The sequence below is a fragment of the Lepidochelys olivacea genome, assembly GCF_965140295.1.
Source record: "Lepidochelys olivacea isolate rLepOli2 genome assembly, chromosome: 4".
NCBI classification, from domain to species: Eukaryota; Metazoa; Chordata; order Testudines; family Cheloniidae; genus Lepidochelys; species Lepidochelys olivacea.
Window position 1 is genome coordinate 102,692,642 of NC_140414.1, and position 11,409 is coordinate 102,704,050.

The 11,409-nt window shown below is 43.9% G+C and overlaps 1 long non-coding RNA gene across 1 annotated transcript; it reads left to right on the plus strand.

Moving 5' to 3' along the window:
• The first annotated feature begins 278 nt into the window (after positions 1-278).
• LOC311519199 lies at positions 279-11,064 on the plus strand. Its single transcript, XR_014711222.1, has 2 exons — positions 279-402; positions 9,945-11,064. It is a non-coding gene; the product is annotated as an uncharacterized lncRNA (long non-coding RNA).
• The last annotated feature ends 345 nt before the right edge of the window (positions 11,065-11,409 follow it).

Genomic DNA, 11,409 nt, shown 5'->3' on the forward strand with positions numbered 1-11,409 from the left:
GTTTTATGTATATAATATTTGATCATGAAAATATTCTTTGCCTTATCCTAGCAAAGGGAACCTGTAATATATGTTAAAATAGTTAATTTTTATTATCTGTTCGAATTGTTTTACTCATCCTACCCCCCAAATTATTGTAGCATCAACTGAAAATGTAGGCAATGCAATGTTAAATCTAATTTTTCTGTGCAAAACCTAATTAGCCATTTTAAAAAAGGTTAACGCCAGCGCCTCAGACGGTTTTTGTTTAATAATCCTATTACTGATGGCTCATCATGTATAAAATGGTGCAGGAGGATGCAAAATTTCCACTTGTTTATAAGTGTATCTCGGAGAAATGTATAAAATAATCTACGGCAGAGGAGGCAGGTCAGTGCGGAATGGAAAGCAGGCACCTAAAACGTAAGTAGGCACCTTTCCTTCGGCTCTTACTGTACAGGGAGAATATGAATGTTGTATCTGGCTACAGATTTGTGCCCAAATACCAGCAATATTTCCCCCCGTATTGGTATTCTAGAGGAACTCTTGCTTGATTTTTTTCCCTCCCCTGCAGCGGTAGCCTCTTCCCCTTGGAGAAGAGATCCCTTGGAGGACTCCTGGTACTCCTGGTACTTTTGGGGAGATGGTGTCTGGACTGAAGAGCCCCCTACCCCCCAAGAAAAGTGGTTATTTCATTCCGGCCCCTGCAATGTCCTGACAAAAGAAACAGAACAGGGGGGATTTAGCTTTTCGATCCCTTCGACCCTTGCCCAGCTCCTCGGGTATCCAGCAAAGAAATCTCAGCCAGGCAGCAGGCACCTGGCTCTATTTCTTCCAAGCTCCAAATATCACTCCTCCATTAAACCCCGAAATACTGGGCGCTGCGGGGGGAAGGAGGGAGGGAAATAATTTTAAATCCTCAATCCAGCCTTGTCTATTTCTCTTTATATTTAATTATCCGTTAATATCGTGAGTCATAAAAGTTAGGGTGTAAAAGAGTGTAGGAAAGTGAGTGAAAGAAAAGGGAAATCGTCATGGCTTTGCTTTTGCAGCTTTTAATGGGCAACCGACTAATTAAAAATTGCAGCTTTACTTGATATGTACACTGTGTGGACTAGCCCTCTCTGTGAGTTAGTAAATGGACCTTCAATGGCAAGGTGCTTTTCCTACTCCATAGACTTGTAATCGTTTACTTAAAACTCTGGTCAAAAGCCCCCACGAATGACAGTAGACAAAACACTAGGAAGATGTCTTGTTTGGCTGAAATACTTGTCAGGGTAAGAAACTGAAGCGCGAGTCCGGGAAAGAGGGGAACGTTCATGAACAATAAATATTTTTGAACTGTGAAAGGTGTTATTTTTTAGTAACCGGGGCTCGGTGCGATCTATGCTTTGCTTACGGGAGCTCCAGAATAAAAAAGGATGGTGGGGAACTAAAACGTCTCTTTATGCTTTGGGTAAGAATCTAAAGAGACGGCGGACTCTTTAGTCGTAGCTTCCTCTGGCAGGTCATTTGGAAGGCACTTTTGTTTATTCAGCGGGGGGGGGGGGGAAATATTGCTGAAAATAACGCCCCCGACAATGGTCTGTAGCGGAAAAGAAAACTCCGTTCTCTAGCTCTCGGCGCTGGTCACAATCTCCGGCGCGCCAATAGTTCTCAACCGATCGAGCGGTTTCTCAATGAACATGCATTGTCTCCAGGATTCGACGGCGCTTATTGGGATTGAAGTCATGACTGGATGCTGGGGGTGGGGGGGGGGGTAAGTCAAAGTTGCCCCAGTCTCGGAAACACCTCCAGCTCCCCAGCTATCCAGCACCAAGCACTGCCAAAGGAGCTCCTTGACTTGTGCACAGAGATCGCAGCTGACAATCTTTGTTTTAAACCCCTGCTGATGTTGTTGCGCCAAATCCTCCCACATCAGACAAAATATCTGCATTTTCACCCAAACGAGAGCAATTACTAAGGAAACGGGCCCCTCTCGCATCGCCTTTTCCTTCTGGTCCATTTGAAAACGGATCCATCAGCGGGTACCAGGCGTTTAAGGGAGAATTTTTTAAAGGGCGTGTGGGACGGAAACAAAAGGCTGCCATTCACAAGAGAAGTCAAAGGCACTAAATAGGGACATCAAAAGGCTCCCAAAATAGGAATTCGGATCCAATCGAAAAATAAAAGAACCTGATTTCTTTTCTTATCTGAAACACGCGGATGAAAAGCCCTAAAGCAAACAGCCAAAGAAAGCGATTTTTTTCAAACAGTAAGAAAAGGGAAGAAGGAAAAATAAAGAAACAATCTTATGAATGCATTTCTTTGGACTTTAAATGAGATGAATGAAAACATAATATCACCAGCTTCCACAAGACAAACCTCATTAGACTAATGTCTTTCATCCCCTCAGTTTTGTGCCTTACCCTATTCCCGGGATAGAGCGGCGATTATTAGGTATACAACTAAAGTAATATGGTACAAACACCCTCTCTCTAGGTAAATCCAACCATCGATTTAGCTATGTAGCTCTAATCTCTGGCTATAGATATAGGTTATATTTCAGGACTTGGGTTTTAAAATGGATCACTATGAAATACTCTGAGTCATACGTTTCAAGTATTTCATTGTGGATCCATTAAAAAACCCCAAGTCCTGAAATACTACCTATATCTATATATTTGCAGCATTTCATATTGACTCATTTTTTAAAATAAATAAATTCTGGAGTTGTAAAGAGTCTATACAACAAATGAGCCTCCCTTACAGCAGCTAGAATTTCTGTCTACACCAGGTGTGCGTGTGTAGTTATAGAGATGGAAGGAAGATACAGCTAATTCGATCGTAACCGTAAAACTGATTTAAAATATTATTTAAAACGAAGAGAGTGCACACGCTGCTCCTAGCCATGCGTTCCCCTTTTGCACAGGGGTAACGCATATCATTCCGTGTCCCCCCGCACCCCCCAAAGAACAAAACATTCCTTACGAAGCAAAGATTTTCTCGGGCGATTTTGTTCCTTGAATTGGATATTTTTAGAAGTCTCTTTGTGCAGCCTTTGAAATGATACACAACAGACACATTCCCAGCTCATAGCCAGGCGCCTTCCTTCTGCAGAGTGGGAATTATTCTGGGCTCAAAGTGTGACACACATTCGAAGGCTAATTGGCATGGAATGATACGGATTCAGCATTGCTACTCAAACCCAGTGACTTTCCTGCTTTTGAAGCCAGAGTAAGATAATAGATTAAAGATCAAAGAATGGCTAGGGGGGTTACTCTATGCCGAGCCTACAATCCCGATCCTGCTCCTACTCGCAATGATTTAAATGGGCGCAGGATCTCCCTGTTTAAGGCTTCTCTTCCCTAGGGGGCTGAAGTCCCTAGCGATCGGGGAAAGTTTGACACAGCGGCAGCCTTTGGTTTGGCTCGTCCCCCTCCCCCGTCCTTTCCATCGCCTCCTGCCCGGATAAAGCCCTTCTTGACAAGGCTCCAGGGCAGAGACTTCCCTTTGGTCTCAGTGTGTGTTCTGTAAAGTTGTGACAGATTATTTGTAAAGGGAGGGGTTTCACAGTTTGATGAAGATATAACACACTCTGGACCATCCATCCTCCAGGCCCATTCATCAGGGGCAAAGAGAGAGAGAGAGAAACTTTCCCCCTCTTCCCTTCTCCAAAGCAATTCATCACTGGAGTTGAATTGGGAGTTTTGTCTTCAGCTAAATTCTCCCTCCCTGGACCTTTGCTAGGAGCCTCGCGGCAGCACCTCTAGGTTTATGTCACATTCCCATCTCTGGGCTCCCCGAGCAGTAGGACAAAGGAGCTGAAGGAGAGAGCCACAAACGAGAAGAAAGGGGTCGAACCTGGTGTTTCCATCACTACACAATACCGCTTTCTTTAGTAAGGTGCTTTGGTCCGTTCCACCCAGTGCAGTCACACAGAGAGACTGGGGGCTCGCGGCTGGGCCGGAGCATGCCCCAAACTCCTGCCCTGATCCATTCGACCAGGGAACTTTCAGTCACACTCACTGAGCAAAGAAGGACTTGGAGACGAGGGAGTGGGGGAGAAGTTTCTCCAGAGCTCCGTGAAGCTGGTTTCTTCCTGATAACCGCTGGGAGGAATTAGAAAGGTGACTGTCCTCCAAGTTAAAGTATTGTACAATTGTGTCTTGACATGACGGGAGGCAGTATGTTTCTCTGGCACATAAACTACGCCATATAAACATTTGTCTCGCCTTTATAAGGGAAGAGCAGAGATTCCTGGAGACTACTTATGTAAGGGTGGGTAGGATAGATAGATAGATAGATAGATAGATAGATAGATAGATAGATAGATAGATAGATAGATAGATAGATAGATAGATAGTTTTACTTCGACCTAAACTTCCAGTACAGAATAACTGAAAAGAATTGATGAGGAGCTCCGAGGGCAGTCTTTTGTTTGGGAAGGAGTGATACTCATTGTTTGTCATCGCAGAGAAAGAGAGGAAATTAATTGCAACCAATTAATAATTAATCCAATTTAAACAGCTTTATTATCTCCCCAGAACGAGGGGGAATTTGTCAGATAACCCCCCGAAGACCAAATGTCAAGTTTAACCAAATAGTTATTGCTTTATCAAACAGCGTCTGCAAATAAATTAATCAAAAGCAAATATGTCCTTTGTGCGGCTCATTTGCCGGTAATGGATGGAGATGAAGATTTGCCGATATTATTGTCTGTCATTCAGTCTAACAAAGTGAACATTTATTGCATATATATTAAAAATTATCCCTTAATCGAGCAGGGCTGGGGTTGAAGTTATTGGAGTCTCGACAGAGGTGAGGTCCCTTTGGATAGAAGCCCCTTCTTCTCCTTTCCCTGCGAGTCCCTTCAGAACGTTGTTTCAAAATTGCTTTAATCCAAAGCTAAATTGAGCTGTTTTACTAACTGTCCACAACACCCTAAACAGTCTGAGGAGCTAATGGACGGGATGTTAGAAAAATAGTGGACGTAAGGCACATCAGAGGCGATACATTGGCCCAGGAGTGATGGCCCGGGACCTAGCAATGGGAAACAACTCCTCTTTGTCTCCCTCTTGGTTACATCATTTTCTAATTAGGCATAAAATTGTCTTCATACACTGGTATCGCTGGCTTCATAAACATAACCATTATGGTTCATAAGGATCCCATTGTGGGGAGCCCTTCTCAAAATAGAAAAGGATTTGGAGAGGCCCGGAGAAAAAAACATCTCCTTTGTTTTCTCTTTTGAGAAGATGGATGGGCGATGTCACGCAGCTGATTACTTTGGACTATTAAATTGTCAGAAAGGAAGAATTTCCCTAATAATAAGGGTTTATGGGGAATTATAGAGTTGGGTTCAGGGGGAGACAGATCGGAGACTAACAAGGAAAAACCGAAAAGTGGGGGGGGGAGAGAGATAAACTTTAAAAGTAAAACGGATGGGGAGGGGACAGTGCCTGTGTAAATCATTATTTAGTAAAATAAAAGGAATTAATCTAGGAAAACGGACATAATTTTAGTGCTAGAGCTTCCTCTGGTAAAATGGTTTTTCAGTGAGGATTTCTCTTTCCCCCCCCCCCCTCTTTTTGGAGAGGTTCTGTGTGGGGGGGAGGCTGAAACACTCGCACGTCAAACGCTTTTTTAAAACAGCAAATTCTCCCATTTGTCCCTGTACAAGGGCCAACTGTTTCTCCAAATTGTGCCGCCGCCCCAAAGCAAAAGCAGACTGGGCAGCGTTACCCTGGCCATGAATGGCAGGGCCGAGCAAAGCCAGCCTTAGCTCCGGGCCGTAAAGCCCAATTCAGGCCGCGCCCTGGTGGGAGCACGGCGCTAACTGGATGGAGATGGATGGAGCTGCTGCGAGCCCCCGACGCGGTGTCAGACCTGGGACAATTACTGTCTCCAAGCGGATGGACAGACTGACCTCGGCGCACTGGCCCACTGGCGGCCCTGATGAGCTTATCTGCAATTTGCTGGATTTAGTTTACAATAACCCGACTTGACATAAATAACTCCCATGCTGTGGCTACGCCTGCCTGACCTCCTGAACTAGTGCGAAAACACTGCTGTATTGAGCCAGGGGACAGGTTTTTAAGCTATTAAAATATAAACAAATTTCGAGCTACTTCCCAAGCCAGTTCTGCCCAAAGATTGTGGTACAGGCTCTTTATTTCATCCATGCCCAAGCGGACAGGGAGCTTCGATTTCCCCGGGTTAATTTTTTAACCACTACCACTTTCCCAATTCTGTCCTCCTCCTCGCTTCCCCTTCACAAGACATGACCCCACCGGCTACTCTGCGAAAGGCCAAAGCACGGGCTGAATATTTAAAAAGTGAGCTTTGATTTAAAGCAGCCCAACGCCTACGCTTTTAAACCGGATTGCGGAATAAGGGCCTCGGAGCAGATGGGATAAGCAGACTGACATGAGTTTATAGACGATTTCACTCCTGCACACTCACATCTCCAAATACAACAAACCGGGCGCTCAGACACTACGCTGCTGAAGGCCACATAAGTATTCTGAGATCACCATAGGATTCGGACTGAAGACAGCTTCAACTCACCCCCTGGGGTTCAGTTGCACATAGGGGATATAGCGACTGGTCCAAAGCCCGCCGAAGCCAAGAGGCGATTTTCTCATTCACTCCAGTGGGCTTTGAATCAAGCCCATCGCCCCGTGTGAGACCATTTCTACAGTCCCTACTCAAGCTATTGTCCTAGTGAATGACAAACCTGCAGTCTCCCCTGGAATGGCCCGGAAGGTATTTGTGAATAAGGTCCTAAAGATATGGCCCAGACGGAAGAAGGGCTGCAGGGTGCGGCCCCTCTTGAGAGCCCTACGTCGGGAAAAGCAGATGGACAACTTCACCACTTCCTCAACCTCACTGGAGTATTTGTTCGATCTGAAGAGTCCCTGTACGAGGAGGATTTGAGATCATTGTAGATCAGATGCGGCTCTGTACAATTATATATGTGTAAGCAGATACTGAAGTTTCTCAAATCTCATTTTATTAACTCGATGCAATATAACAGCAATGGAAGAAAACCTGCAGGCCTGACAATGGAGAAGCAAGCAGGACCTTCACACTACATTGTAAAAAGCACGTCTCTCGTGGACTCCTTTGTTCGTGTCCTTTCCGAAAGCATGGGGTTTGGCCCGAGCGAGTTTGGAGACCTTAACCCAATGTCTCGCAACACATCTGAATGCTGTTATCTGAGTGACAACAGTATGGTGCACTGGCTTCAACAGCACAACCCTTTACTGCACGTGCTCAGTAGTCAAATGTGAAATGAAATAACTGTCCACAGGAAAAAGGCAAACAAATAGTTTATCCACAGGATAGACCAACTACTTACAGCATTTCATTTTAAAGTGAATGACTGAAATGCTGAAATACACACAAACATCTACCTGCATCTCTGTAGGTACTATTTATGTTTTAAATGTGTAAATGAACAAATAACATGCCTAAAACACACCAGAAGAAGCCCTTGAAAACAGAATTGTAATGGGGAACCAGTGTGTCACTATTGTGAGGTGTTGCGACGCCAACTAAAGAAACATTGCGTTTTTCATTCAGTAAGAAAAAGGGCCTATTTTATTGTAATAAGTTTCCACTTTGATCTATTGCCTCTTAGCTACAATTGCTGATCACATGATCTGGCTATTTTGGCCCTATTAAAAATGTAGGGCTAAAATAGCCCTACTAAAATACGGGCATGGAGTTCAGGCTTCTCACACAACGTTTGTTGAAACAAGATCTTTGTTTCGGTCCTTTGGAAAGCTCGGGGCCTAACTATAGGAAGGGAAGATGGGGAGGGGCATCAAGAGTGAAGGGTGGTGAAAAAAAGAAGCTTCCCCTGAAAAGTCCCCTCAGAGTCCTTGTAAAGCGGCTCTGGTGTTATCCATTTAACTTGGCATATGGAAATCTTTCCGCGGATCTACAATTAAAGGAGCTCCCCTTTATCCTTTTATTCTCCTGTTAACTTTTGTGTTAAATGTTAACAACCTGGCCCGAGCTATTATGGCGCTATTACCAAGTGAATGTTGACTCCAACCCGGACTTCTTTTCGGTCTATTCTGAGGCTGCCCTCCCACGCAGATTTATGTATTTTTGATATTAAATTCTCTCTCTCATTAAGGCTGCTCTCTTGTTGACTTTTATTGACCCTCGGCCCCTGTCCCCATACTTTTCCATATTTAATACTGAAACATTTTTTCCAGTGCCCTCCCCTCTTTGTTACCTCCCGGTTGACTGCTGTCCCTAATGGCATGTGCTGTTTGCTCTGTTGTTGAACTTGGTAGGGTCACATAGTCTTGTGCTGTGATATTCTCTGCATTTCCAACCTTGCTATTCTGACGAGGTGCCTTGTATAACAAGCCTTTTTCCCCCTAGCTACCAACTTCCTAATTACTTAAACAAACACCTTCCCTAATGATCCCCTAGGCTTCCTAATCCCTTTCGGGTTTTGTTTAGCTGAACTCCTAATGCTCTGCCTGTCCTACTGGCAGCTTGGCCTTTCTGACCTGAGACATCGCAGCTCTTCTCCTTGGAGCGGGTTGCCTTGTCCAGCTCCTCCTGGGCCAAAGGCCAGGCTCATGGGAGCATTGCATGCCACCAGCTGCTTGAGGTGACACTGAGTTACAAAGGAGAACCGCAAAGGAAACTTCAGCTCACACAGGCAAATGAATGTGTTCATTTATCTCTCCGAATTCAACACTTTGCTTCATGCCTCGGCCATACAGCTTGGCGGATGGAGAGAATATGTAAAGGAATAAATGTCCTTCCCAAGAAAGATTGGCTCACTTCTTGTGGCCGGTCTGTTCAGTATCATTATGTGACCAATTTCCAGAATTGAAGTTGCCTGGTGTTTTGATTCTTCCCTGCCTGTGCATTTGTGCCCTGGAGGTCCCTTCAAAATGGATACTAATTGTTGGGGCTGCACACTGCTGGCTGCTAAAATGCCCCAGGGCTCCAAGGACCTGCTCCTCAATGGCTTAATTGACAAGGACTTGTCTGTATTTAGGAGCAGCTGGTCCAAAGCATTGGCACATCAGTGCAATCTTAACACAGCATCCCTAGCCTGGAGGAGTATGAGGGTAAACGTGGTTAAAATGAAGGAAGATTTATAGTCGGTCCCCTTGGGTAATAGGACAGAAGACAGCTACCAAGATTTTGCCCTAGTAGGGGTTTCATTCATCAGCTTCCCAGCCTTGGTAACATGTCTAGGAGCCACGTTCCAGCCATTATTAATAATAGGAGGTGGCCATTTAGAACAATTAGGCAGGTGACAATATTCCACAACAATGCAGAGCCCTAAACAAGACAGGGGAACCACAGACGAACAAATCTGTCACGGGCTAACACTGTAGCTGCTTCCCTTTGGTTTTAGTGTGATCCAAGAGGCACTGAGCTCTCATTTATATAGAAAGTTTGAAGCCTGGAGTTAAATGTATTACCAACTAAATTATAACAGACATCATTTTACAATGCTCCGATGAGAAAGGGGTATTTTGTGGAGATTGCGCTTCAAGCCTGTTTAGGGTGCCGCTTTCTATAAGGAACTGTCTGCATTAAAACGTAGATCATTAAATTTAAGCCATGTTTTAGTTTTAAAACGGAACTGCGATTAGGAGTCCGACGTATTTCATTTCAGAGAGATACAGCCACAGATATTTTCATTTGCTCCTATAAACCCCTTTAACTTGCACAATTCTTCTTCATCCGATTTAAATATTGTATTTCTAAACGCGACCTGCTATTTTGCCATAGAGGGTTATTCAGTTTTTTACAAAGGAGGTGTATTGCATGGTTTAAAATTAAGGTGGTGGTTGTTACTGCAATGTGTGGGAAATACTTTTATGTTCACAGAGTTAACCGTGTGAATAGGGATAATAGGTTTGGGATCTTCATTGAAATTTGAAGTTTTTAAACAGAAATTCCCTAACTTTTGCTCGTTTTCTCAACTTTTTTTGCAGGAACAATGCCAACATTGAAGCCCTCGGTTGGAGTCTGCACAGTTGGAGATCTTTGGTGCCATTTTAGACATCTTTGGATTTCATCAATCAAACTGACTGCAATTTTCCATAAAAACCCTGAATTTGGGTCAGAAAGTGGGCAAAGCAGATAAAGATCATTCGAGCTGTCTTATGAGATGATAAATAGATATCCTTTCAGCCCAACAATGCAAGAAGTGCAGTTTTGTAATTCACTTCCTTGGTTTTGAATGCAGTGAGTCGAAACAATTTATCCATGTTTTCCCATGGTTTAGAAGATGTCTTTACATACTTGTCAATAGTAACTTGACCTTTTCCCCCACTGAGTTACCAAGTGGTATGTGTTTGTTTGCTTGTTTTCCCCAAAGTACAGAAAAGGTTTGTTGTTGTTTTTTAGAGACAAAATCAATAGATTATTTCTTCCTATCCTAAGACTAAGCAGACGGTAGATAGCCCATATCAAGCTTAACTGTGTTCTGTTGATGATTTGCCCATGTGCTACTTTCGATACACGTGGTCCAAGCTGGGTTTCATACAAACCTGTTGGACTTGCTCAGAGTGTATTCTTGAACTTGACGAAGGGCCTTTTGAATAAGCCGAATGAAGAAACGCCCTAAAAGAAATCAAATCAGATAAAGAAGCCTCAGCGGGTCTTACCAGTCTGCCTCAGACCCTCGGTGGGGGGGAAGCTGCTTGAAATCTTGACTGAAAGCGATCTGTGAGTGGATAAAAACACCCCAGTTTCCGTTCCTTTTTCTCACAGTAAAACAAACTATTTTAATCCTAGTTGAGATGCTGCCTGCCTCATGGCTCATGCTCTGTTTAGCCCGTATTCTCTTTCTACTCTTGACTCTGCTGTCCAAAACTACTGTTTGGTTTTAACACGTCTTCGGTCATTGTATTTCGCCAGATTCCTGGCCTGAACTTTTCTGGAGGGAAACATCTTGCATAGGAATGTAGTATGACTGGGACAGTCCAATTTGCCGTTTAGTAAACACAGGTGTGCATTGTGTACAGACGTGCCATTATATAGTTATGTGATGTATCTGACTATGCCTAAACACCTTTAATAATTATAGTAATAAAATAGCCCTCGCACAGAGACATGGATCTTAAGGTGTATTTTGAAGGAAGTTAAGTATAATTAATCCCATTCTACAGAAGGAGAAAGCGAGGAATGGGATGGTTAAGTAACGCTTCCAAGGTTAGAAAGGAAGTCAGTGGCAGAGAAGGGAATGGAATCCACTTCTCTTGACTCCGAGTCCCAGGTCCTATATAGTGGAGCAAGCTATGTAACCTCCCTTGATCAAATACATTCAGCTAAGCAGTGGATTCTTTTGAGCATTCCAGAGAAGAGCACCAGGAAGGAGTTAAGGTCTAGAAAACATGACCTATGAGGCAAGATTGGAAAAAAAGGGGGGGGGGAATTAGTCTGGAGAAGAGAAGA